The sequence below is a fragment of the Tursiops truncatus genome, chromosome 17, assembly GCF_011762595.2.
Source record: "Tursiops truncatus isolate mTurTru1 chromosome 17, mTurTru1.mat.Y, whole genome shotgun sequence".
Classification (NCBI taxonomy): Eukaryota; Metazoa; Chordata; class Mammalia; order Artiodactyla; family Delphinidae; genus Tursiops; species Tursiops truncatus.
This window is the reverse complement of record NC_047050.1, coordinates 16818035-16830094: the sequence shown is the minus strand read 5'-3', so window position 1 is coordinate 16830094 and position 12060 is coordinate 16818035. Positions and strand designations below refer to the sequence as shown.

At 41.7% G+C, this 12060-nt stretch overlaps 1 protein-coding gene across 1 annotated transcript in view; it reads right to left on the bottom strand.

Moving 5' to 3' along the window:
- KCNB2 (potassium voltage-gated channel subfamily B member 2) overlaps window positions 1-12060 on the bottom strand; it is a 398516-nt gene that overhangs the window by 149594 nt on the left and 236862 nt on the right. The window lies entirely within an intron of this gene.

Sequence of the window (12060 nt, the reverse complement as noted above, 5' to 3'; positions counted from 1 at the left end):
GTGTGTGTATATATATAAATGGTTTCCATCTGTATAACACACGATTTATTTTGGTAAATGTCATGCCCTGTGTATCATCAGAGATGAGTGTATATATTTCAAACAAAACAGCTATGTCAAATCAGACTATAATAGTATTTTTGTGCTTACCATAGTTGACATGAAAATCTAGTATAAGTTATGATTCTATAAACAGATCAACATAAGCGTGCTAACTGTAAAGGTGTGAATAAAGCCTCCTTGCTCTTTCGTTTGTTTTCAGGTTTTCTTCCCCCCTTCAGAATTAATTACGAACAACTCTATTTTTGCAGAAAACAAGTGACCTTTTTGTGTCTGCCAGCCACATTTCGATATGGAAATACTTATTCATTTAAAAATGGCATTGCCCTTTTCAATATGCTGGTTATGGGGAAAGGTCTCATTAAACATAAACCCCACGATGTTTCTCATCTGGCACTCAATGCCACGGCTGACACACAGTAGGCGCTCAATAGTTACTGAAAGAAGGAATCACATCTTCTACATTAAGTTCCGTGAGCTGTTTAAATCATTGCCAGAGGAAAATAGGTTAAGGAGACAAAGTTACTTTACCTGAGAAGACAATATACCAGAAATTTTGGAAATGCTCCAACAAAACAAATGACTTATTATTCATGGCAGGTACCTCTAATCACGTAAAACAGAATGTCAGAAAAATACCTGATTAAATGCTATTGTCTTCCCTTAGGGCATAAAACTTTTTTCAATTAAGGAACACGGTGAAACCCGAGCCAATTTTCTTTCTGGTTTTATCTGAATTGTTAACCGGATTAATGTTATTTTCTTCCCTGAGAATGGAGAAAAAGGAGCACGGCACATTTTATTATTTCCTCAGTGCCTCTCATTACCCCCAGGACGGACTTGACAGTCCTAGGGAACAGCAAAAAATGACTAACACAAATTTAGGCCGTTCTCAATTATTCAGGAGCTCATTATCCAGCATGTGGGCTGTTTATAATTCCCTTTTTCCCTCCCTTTCTCCCACGTATTTTTGTTAGGAAGAGAAATGTAAGGAAGTTTAAACTCGTATCAATATAGTTCCTCATTGGTTAGCTCCTTTGATGAAATGTTTGGAGTAATTAATTTCTACAGTAAGGTTTGGGGATTATCTGTGCATTTAAATTATCCCTAGCAATCCTCAGATTATTTTGAAAATTATCACTGCAAGCCACATTCCCCTGGTGTTGAAAACAGTTTAAATCGAGTGACCTTGGATTATAGAGGGTTTTTTTTTTTTTAAACTCTGAAGGTCTAACTAAATAATTGTAAGGGATAAAATGTGGACTAAAATATTGATGGCTTCCATCTGCAGAACACACAATGTATTTTGACTATACAGTCAACCACAATCAGAAGTTTAAGGTTCTGGTCTCCTTCAGTAAACCTGAACTGCGCATGTGCTTAATGGCATGCCCTGGGCTGGGAAATTTAAGATGAATTAAATAGTCCCTTCCCTGTAGTAGATCCTGGTCTCCTGGAACTGCCTGGCCACGAAATCAATAATTATAAAATAACGTGCTAAGAACAATGGTAGAGACGACAGGAGTACTTAGCACTGGTTGCATAACCCAGCCTGAGGCGGTAACGGCAGGCTTCCAAAATGGTGGGCAGCTGGACTGGTTTTAAAGGATGCTAGAACTTATGCGTAAGACTGACAACCTTCCAGGGAAAGGACAGCATATAAGCAAGGTCACGGAATCAGAAATATTATGGTATATTCATAGAAACAGGAGTTTGTTCCTACTCATAGTGTGACTGGAAGCAAGTTTTATAAAAATCTTGGACCGTAACTTCTCATTTGACCAAACTGCTCTGTGCATGACTTAACAGCAGTGAACAAGACACAGGTCCCTGCTCTTAGGAGCCTACACCTAAGGAGTGGGAGCAAAGGAGTAACTTCTGGTAGTGATCGATCCTGTAAAGAAAACAAAAAAGACGAATGGGACAGAAAGTTAGGGGATGTGGCATAGGTGGGCATCTTTAGATAGTGGGGCAGCAAGAGCCTCTTTGAGGAGGTAACATTGAACCACAAAGACCAAAGGATTTCCTTGGATAACTTTGAAAGAGACTTCCCAGCAGAGGGCTTTGAGGTAGGAATAAAGTTGACTATTCAAGGACCTGAGAGATGAGCAATTTGTCTGAAGAACAGTGAGAAGAGGAGAGAAGAGGGGTTTGGAGAGGGAGCCCAAGGTCAGTTTTGCAGGGCCCTGCCGTCTAAGGTACAGAGTTGGATTTCATAGGAAGTCACTGTAAAGAGGGGAGTGATTTATGGTCTAAAAAGGTCACAATGGTTGCTGTGTGGGGAATAAATTATGGGGGAAGGGGTGGAAAGCAGAAGCTGGTATCCATTGTAGGAGGATAGAAATAATGGTGACCTGACTATTTTGTAAAGTTGGAACAAACAGATCCCCATAAAACCTTTGAGCTATTGCAGGAAAGAGTTCTGTAAGACATGATGCCGGACATTATCAGTCAGACGTATCTATGTTGTACAGGAGATGCACACATCAGACGGTGCTGCAGAAGGTAAATGTTAAAGTTTCTTACAACTATAATTAGCTCTGAATCCATGACCATTCCTTTTTTTTCGGTACGCAGGCCTCTCACTGTTGTGGCCTCTCCCATTGCGGAGCACAGGCTCCGGACGCGCAGGCTCAGCGGCCATGGCTCACGGGCCCAGCCGCTCCGCGGCATGTGGGATCCTCCCAGACCGGGGCACGAACCCATGTCCCCTGCATCGGCAGGCGGACTCCCAACCACTGCGCCACCAGGGAATCCCCATGACCATTCTTATGCATAGTAAAATCATTCTCTTTCTTGTGTTATGATGATAACAATTGCTTGAAGGATTCTCAAACTAAAACTTGTAGTAAGGTCAAATGTACAGCAGTAAAATAAAAAAGACCCAGAGGGAGAAAAATTTCAGTGAATAGCCAAATACTCTCTTCAAACACTCTGCCATGGTCAGCAGAATATTTTCAATATGAAGCTGACTTCAACTTGAACTTCACCCCCAGCCAGCAAGACAAATATTGAGAAAATTACTTGAGTGAAGTAGGTCTTACTCGGGAGTTATCCAGAAAGAGTGGATGAGAAGAGCCACTTAGGATGGATGACTTACAAGGATGGCCATCTCATAATAGCATGGGGTCATAGCAAAGCCCTCCTGGCTTGGGGTCTTCTCAGAGGTTTAGATAACCAAAATGAAACAACAAGGCATTCCTTGCACACTGTCTCATCTTCAATCAAATCCGAATAATTAAATGGATCGCCCTGGAATTCTTAGTAACACATGATGAGTTGACACATGGAGAGCAAGTACAATCAAAAATTTCTTGACATCTTATACCAACATACTGTTTGGAAAGGGACTTTTCTAATGTGATTTAGACACGATGCTAATCACCAAGAAATTTTAGTCTGATGGGGAATAAAAAGAGAATTTCTTTTTTTTTTAAATTGAAGTGCAGTTAATTTACAATGCTGTGTTAGCTTCAAGTGTACAGCAAAGTGATTCAGTTATACGTATATATATATTCTTTTTCAGATTCTTTTCCACTATAGGTTATTATAAAATATTGAGTAGAGTTCCCTGTGCTATACAGTAGGTCCTTGTTGTTTATCTATTTTATATACAGTAGTGTGTATGTTAATCCCCAACTCCTAATTTAACCCGCCCCACCCCCTGCTATCCCCTTTGGTAACTGTGAGTTTGTTTTCTATGTCTGTGAGTCTGTTTCTGTTTTGTAAATAAGTTCATCTGTATTATTTTTTTAGATCCCACATATATGATATGATATTTGTCTTTATCTGACTTACTTCACTATGATAATCTCTAGGTCCATCCTTGTTGCTACAAATCGTATTATCTCATCCTTTTTTATGGCTGAGTAATATTCCATTATATATATATGTGTGTGTGTATATGTATATTTATCTATATCTATCTATCTATCTATATATCTCACATCTTCTTTATCCATTCATCTGTCGATGGACACTTAGGTTGCTTACATGTCTTGGCTACTGTAAACAGTGTTTCTATGAACATTGGGGTGCATGTATCTTTCTGAATTAGAGTTTTCTCCGGATATATGCCCAGGAGTGGGATTGCAGGATCATACGGTAGTTCTATTTTTAGTTTTTTAAGGACCACACTGTTCTCCATTGTGGCTATACGAGTTTACATTCCCACCAACAATGAAGGAGGGTTCCTTTTTCTCCACACCCTCTCCAGCATTTATTATTTGTAGACTGTTTAATGATGGCCATCTGACTGGTGTGAGGTGATACCTCACTGTAGTTTTGAATTGCAGAGAATTTCTTAATGATTTGAAATTTGAACAAATCAAACATTGAAACAGAATGAAAATCTGGTCCCAAGTTCGGGAAGCTCTTTTTTTTTTTTAAGAGTTATTTTATTTATTTATTTTCCTTATTTTTTTCGGCTGCGTCAGGTCTTAGTTGTGGCACACGGGATTTTATTGAGGCATGCGGGATCTTTTCGTGTTTCTCTCAAGTTGTGGTGTGCGGGTTTTCTCTCTCTAGTTGTGGCTCGTGGGCTCCAGGGCGCTTGGGCTCTGTAGCTTGAGGCATGAGGGCTCTCTCATTGAGGCGCACAAGCTCAGTAGTTGTGATGCACGGGCTTAGTGGCCCCATGGCATGTGGGATCTTAGGCCTCCAACCAGGAATCGAACCTGCATACCCTGCATTGGAAGGCGGATTCTTTACCACTGGACCATCAGGGAAGTCCCGTTTGGGAAGCTCTTTGGTCTTGAATGCTTTAAATCTACAGATCTCTTTCTACTTGAGAATATTAACATTTTTCAGTAGCTAAATGATGTCTGCCGTCATTTTATAAAAGAAATAGAAGAGAAATAATGCAAATTGAGATGGGAAACATACATTAACCCTATAATTTAAAATGAAATGATTTCAGTGTCAGGAGCTTTCAGATATGTTGGTCTTTATTTGTCAAATTTACCTCTTATTTTCAATTCCCTCTGAGGATACAGATGGTCAGGTGCTGCAGCATAAAGTCACCATGTCTGGGCTGACAGGGGAGCACAAAAGATTTGGCTCCTGGCTCTGAGTTGCAACCACGAGATTCCACCTGCAGCTCTGGACACTATTAAATACCATTTCAGACAGAGGGATTCTGATTTATAGTGACACAGCAGCTTTGTCCACAGTAACTGCTCAGAATAAATGGGTGGGTCCATCCTCTCTCCCAAGTATCGTGCACAGTAATTGGAAGAAGGGTGCTAGATAAATCTGAATAACATCCTTAGACTAAACTCGTCATCCCAAAAGCAGTGGAGGATATTGAAACGCTGGGTCGCTGGGAAGCCGCAGTCCGTTTTTATACATCTCTCATAGATTCCATATTGTGCTGAGCTGAGAAGAAGACTATGAGGCTTCAGTTCCCCTCTATATAATTCAGTCAGTGCTGTTTTACATGTCCTGATCTGGCACCTTTTCTTCATTTACCTGTAATTTTATATTCTGAAATTGTCCAGCTGCTTTGAAAAAGAAGAGCTCTATAGCCAGACGGTAAGATTTTCTAAGAGCCATAAAATTCACTGACGACTTTCAAGTCAAATCTGTGAACTGAATTCTGGAAAAGGTACATGAAAATTAATGGGATCAGAACTGGAGCACCACGTCAAATGTATTTCGAAACCTTCTTTTTCTTGTCCTCGTTGGGGAGCTCGGGCATCAGGCAGTTTGCAGCTGGCTCGAGAGACTCCTGCCAGGAGGGAATCTGGTTTTAGTTCAGCCTGAAGTAAAGATGCCAGCTTGCCCGGCTATTCATCCCGAGAAACGGGAACATTCTGTGTTGAAGCTGTCCTGTGTGTGGCCTCTCCCATTGCAGAGCACAGGCTCCGGACGCGCAGGCTCAGCGGCCATGGCTCACGGGCCCAGCCGCCCCGCGGCATGTGGGATCTTCCCGGACCGGGACACGAACTCGTGTCCCCTGCATCAGCAGGTGGACTCTCAACCACTGTGCCACCAGGGAAGCCCTGGAATTTTATCTTTTGTTCCTATGGTCAGCACTAGGGGGAGTTGAAAAGGCTATCTTTTTTTTTCTTTATTCCTTTCTTTATGTTTCGCAAAGACATATGGTGGTTTAGAGCAAAATTACAGCACTGTATAGTAGAGTTTATAGCATATTTAGATGTAACCTATATGACAGTTGTATCAATGGCACAAAGAATGTATGCATAAATGTAACTATACTGTTTAAAAAGAGAGAGAGAGAGAGAGAGATTCTGATTCAAATCCTAGAGCCACAACTTCCCAGCTTTGTGACCTCAGAAACATGATTTTACTTTTTTGAGCAACCATTTTCCTTGTCGATACAGAAGGAATAGTTATACCAACCTACAGGACTCTCAAAAACTCTAAAGCCATTGTATGTATTGTGCCACATCTTCTTTATCCATTCATCTGTCAATGGGCACTTAGGTTGCTTCCATGTCCTGGCTGTTGTAAACAAAGCTGCAATGAACATTGTGGTAAGCTGCATAGCACAGGGAGATCAGCTCGGTGCTTTGTGACCACCTAGAGGGGTGGGATAGGGAGGGTGGGAGGGAGACGCAAGGGGGAGGAGATATGGGGATATATGTATATGTATAGCTGATTCACTTTGCTATACAGCAGAAACTAACACACCATTGTAAAGAAATTATACTCCAATAAAGACGGTAAAAATTAAAAAAACAAAACAAACAAACTCTAAACCCTAGTGATTCCGAACAGAAGAGAGTAAGTGCTCAATGCATTTGAAGTCCTCTTTGAAAAGGGTATCTTTCAAATAGAGACCACTGCCTTCATTTAACGGAGGACTGTGGAATACAGAAGTGATGCAAATGTATTACCCTTTGCTTTGCAGGCTGAGGATAAAGCCCACCTTTCTCTTCCTGAGCCTCCTGAGCCAAAGCCTTGATCAGCTTCCACATGGAAAGCAATAAGTGAGGCTATGACAGAGCCACAAGCCAAGTGGGTGCTGGAGACTTTCCAGCAGATTCTGTGCTCGCTGACTGGGGCAGAGGAAATCACCAGGGAGCTCAGCGATCCAACTACATATAATTGGCTGCTGGGTACTGCCTGGCTCCTAACCATCACCTGCTCTGCGTGTAGCATTGGCAGCTATGTCTAAAAGGGAAGATGACAGCCAAACTCTACACTTGGCTTTCCAAGTGACCCAGTAGGAAATTAGGCTACAAAGTTGGGTTGGGATTTGAATAGCTTACTTTGTTATTTTAAACTATACTGAATCTGAATGATTTCTAGAGAAAGGAGACATGGAATCTAGCTACCACTGAATATCCCCCAAACAAAGAGATGTGCATTCTTACCCTCCTTCAAGTGTGGTGAAGTAACAGCTGAACCTAAAAGACAGGTAGGAAGCCAGAGGCCAATGGAAATTAGTTTCTTTTCATAAATCTTCATTTTCCAGGGCAGTAAAAACAATAATACCTCTGTGTGAAAACTCATTCTTTGTCCCCATAATTAGAAAACTAAGCCATATAACTCTTGGCTAGAAAGGAGACACTAATAATTATAAATATCACACAGAGAGTGATGGTAGAGTTATCATATGGCCCACCCACAGGAGCTATTAACTCTCACAGACGCTATTTTAGACAATACATTTTTAGTCTAATGTTAGTTTATAAGTACAAAGCATGAACCAGTAGCACTTCTGATATCCTGTGCTAAAGAAAAGATAGTGGGGAGGGGGAAAGGCCCACTTTATTTCAGATGTCTCAAATAACAGGATTTTTAGTGTAAGAGAAGACTTCAAAGAAGGTCAGCGTTGGAGTTTTCTTTGGAAGAAGTAACAAATTACATGCTCAATAACAAATCAATAGATATATAAACTCCAAAAACACTGTACAAGCCAACTGTTTGGAAGAGCTGCATGTATAATTTTTTTGTCTTAAAATCAAGCAGAAGGTCATGTATCTCAGGATACTGAATATAGTTCCCCATGCTATACAGCAGGACCTTGTTGTTTATCCATTCTATACGTAATAGCTTACATACATACTAGGTCCTCTTTTTCTACTGTGACTACTGAACCTGAGTATGAAGAATAAAGCAGATATTTTAAGCATGCAAGTGTGCACGTGTGCGTGTGTGTGCACACACACATACACTATTTTTAAGAGTATTTCTAATATAACCATAAGGTATATTCATTTATCACTTTTTAAAAATCTGGGATTCTAGGAATTCTTTAAAAAATGGTGGCAAGAATTACCTGGGACAATACTTTTTTTTTTTTGAACTAGAAACAGTGTTTATTAGAAGCAAAGTACGTGTGGAAGAGCACTTGGGTGAACTCGGGGTGAGCTGCACATGATAGGGGCGGCTTAGGTTGCTTATACGGGGGCAGTTTTCCAGGTTGTCTCTGGCCAATCATCTTGACGTTTCTGGGACAATACTTTTTATAAGACCAATTTTATAAACTGAGAACCAGGGGACACTCAATGTCAGTGCCTTTTCTAAGAAGACACATTGAAGGCATGGGCCGCTGACTTCCCGCTCCAGGGGGGTGTCTTGGATGACTCAGCTCAATTCTCTCATGATCTCCATCATTTCCAATTCCAAAGAGGGTCAAGAAATATTCATCCCCTGCCATACCTCCTCAATCTAAGAGTTTCATCCTCTCATCTGCCAAGTGCCACATGAAACACATTAATAACACGACTTAGTAGCACCTTGCAAATATGCAAGGCTCAAATGACAGCAAATAGGATATTATTCAGCAGTCTGTTGAGCTTAATGTTTACGTAGTGCTATTTCGCCCCTAGGCGCTTGAGTCATTGGTACCACAGTGTACCACAAACAGAGGAAGAGAGAAGATGCTACTTGAATTAACTAACACTGATGCAGTGTAGACTTCATTAAATAAAGGAATTTATCTTCTTGGGTTTAAGATGATTCTACATTTCCTGTGAATTTTCTGGTGTCGATTACATTTAAAGCCCATACAGCATGAGATCAAATGTAACTGAGCAAGACCCTATGGGGCCTTCTTAGGGCAGACCCCTCCCCCATATCTTCTGCTTTAGCTCCTCTCTGAAGTCCCTAGTGAGATGTTAAAACCACCACCAAATGGAAGAAATTAACTACTTGATGACCATGAGCACGTAGACCCCAGACCTACTGGCACCTAAGGATTGATAATGTTAACCCCTGTTACCTCACCATCAACCAGAGAATTGTGCACCAGCTGATCACATGCCCTGAGACCCCCTCCCTCACCTGAGCTTTAAAGATGCTTTGCTGAAACCCATCACGGCATTTAGGTCTTTTGAGCACTAGCTGCCCTGGACTCCTTGCTTGCTGCCCTGCAATAAATGCTGCATTTTCCTTCACCATAACCTGGTGTCAGCGGATTGGCTTTACTGTGCGTGGGTACGCGCACCCAAGTTTGGTTCGGTAACACAAAGAATAACAAATCAGAGAGTCGCGGAATGATAAAGCTGGAAGGAACCTCAGAAGTTATTCAACCCCCTCTCATTTCCCAGCTGAAGATGTAGAGATTAGGTCCAAGGTCACCGAGTGGGGGGCTGGGCAGGTAGCAGACGCCCTCCCTCCCTAATGAGCTTTCCTCTGCAGGTCTTTAACCGATTCCATGACCTGGACCTGATTTACAGAGTTGGACTAATGCATGTTGATTTCTGAACTGTATGTCACGACTATCAGCCCAGTACCCGTCCTTGGCCATGTTATATTCATCTCCCTCAGGCCCAGCCCCCAAGTCTCCTCCCACCCCACCGCAGACGTTTGTAAAGGATCCTGTGAGCGGCAATCAGAGAAACACAAATGAGATGCCGTGAACTAGGAGTCCTACGTTGCAAAAGCCAAATCTGTTCACCAGTGGAGTTGATAACATCCTCCTGAGATCCCAGTGCCCACACAAACCAACCATATGTAGATAAGGACACGAGGATGAATAAAGAGCAATGTGTTTCTGAAAACATAGGAGATAATTAAATGGTTTCTAAAGAAGGGCACAGCCTGGGATGTTGTAGTGTAAAATGAGGCTACCTGGCTGTTTTCACCTGTAGGTCATTTTTTAAAAGCTCATTCATACAGCCACTTACTTTCTGTCCTCCCAACCGAACCCCCCCCCCGCCCCAGATTTATTAATAAAAGGCTGGGGGGAGGGAGGCAGGGAGGCAAAACGGTTTCCTGCTTTTGCTTCAAGGCTGAGGGGCATTGCCGTCGGATTGTTTACTGTGAGTCACGCTGTAAAGTCACGCATCTGGCTTTTTCAAATATCTATTTACTTAAAGGGAGAATAAAGAATATGCGTTTAAAGTACACGCACACGTCTCGTGATTGAAGCGAGAGCAACGTTTCCTGTCAGGTCAAACTGTTCCTGTTCTGAAGGAATCCCTCGAGCCTTCTCAGGGTGGGAAGTTCTAACAGAGGTCAAAAACTGGCAGCCTGGGGCCACAATCTGGCCACAGATGGTTTTGTTCTGTATGTACAGTACTTTTTTTTTTTTGAGTTTAAAATTTTATTTTATTTTATTTTTATACAGCAGGTTCTTATTAGTCATCCATTTTATACACATCAGTGTATACATGTCAATCCCAATTGCCCAATTCATCACACCACCACCACTTCCCCCCGCTCTTTCCCCCCTCGATGTCCATACGTTTGTTCTCCACATCTGTGTCTCAATTTCTGCCCTGCAAACCGGTTCACCTGTACCAGTTTTCTAGGTTCCACATACATGCGTTAATATATTTGTTTTTCTCTTTCTGACTTACTTCACTCTGTATGACAGTCTCTAGGTCCATCCATGTCTCAACAAATGACCCAATTTCGTTCCTTTTAGCCAGGTCATGGATGCACAGTACTTCTAAACATTGGAATTTGAGGGTTTTTCGACATTGCCTACACTCTCCTTCTCTTTGGGGTCCACCACCACCTCCAGATGTTGGCCGGGGCCAGTCCCTGGAGGATTGCGTTTTCAGACACTGTTCCAGGGAGGAAAGGGAGGCTGTGAAAGGCCGGGACCAGGAAGGGGAGGGCTGACTGTCTTCCCTGTCCCCTCTTTGCCCCAGGGGGACAGAGGGCAAGGAAGGCAGGTGAAGAGCCCCTCTGCCCCAGGGAACTTGTAGTCTGGAGCTCAGGGCAGGAAGTGAGGTGTGATCCCTACGCTGGTGACAGCATTAGGGATGAGCTGGCATCTCTGATGTCTTGATTGCTCTCCCACATGGTGAGCTCAGCTGCTTAAATGCTTCCGCTTGGCCAGTTGTTAATGGGCTACTCCCCTTTCTCTTTCCAAGACAAACTGGGTTTGGGTTGCTCTCCGCCTCTAGAGCCCAGCAGAGGGGGGAGGGGATTCCCTGAGTCACAGTCATGAAGGATTTCAACAGGTCTTTATATAGGAGGCACAGGAGTGAATTAATAGTAGACATTGTTATTAATATCTCACGTTATTATATTTGTAGTTTGCTGTTGCCCTCACTGCCAAGTATAACTCAGGGAAATACAGATTTAGAGTAGGATATGAGAATTTTCTCATTTATATGTTCAATATGATTTTTTCATTGAGATATAACTGAAATATAACATGTTAATTTCAGGTGTACAATATAATGATTCTATATTTGTATATATTGTGAATTGAGCGCCATAATAAGTCTAGTTAACATCTGTCAACATACAGAGTTACAATATTTTTTTTTTCTTGTGATGAGAACTTTTAAGATTTACTCACTTAGCAAGTCTCAAACATGCCATACAGTATTACTAGCTTTAGTCCTGATGCTATATACATTAATGATTATTTTATATACATAATTATAATGACAGAAGATGAAAAAAAAGAGTGAAACGAAAGAGTGAAAAGTAAGGCTGCAGAAATAGTTCATCTACAACTCCTTTAGTTCATCTACAAGAAAAATGGACAGAATATAATATATTATAATAAAATAATAAAAACAGTATAATCATGATGAGTGCAGACTTTGTAGTCAGACTGCCTGG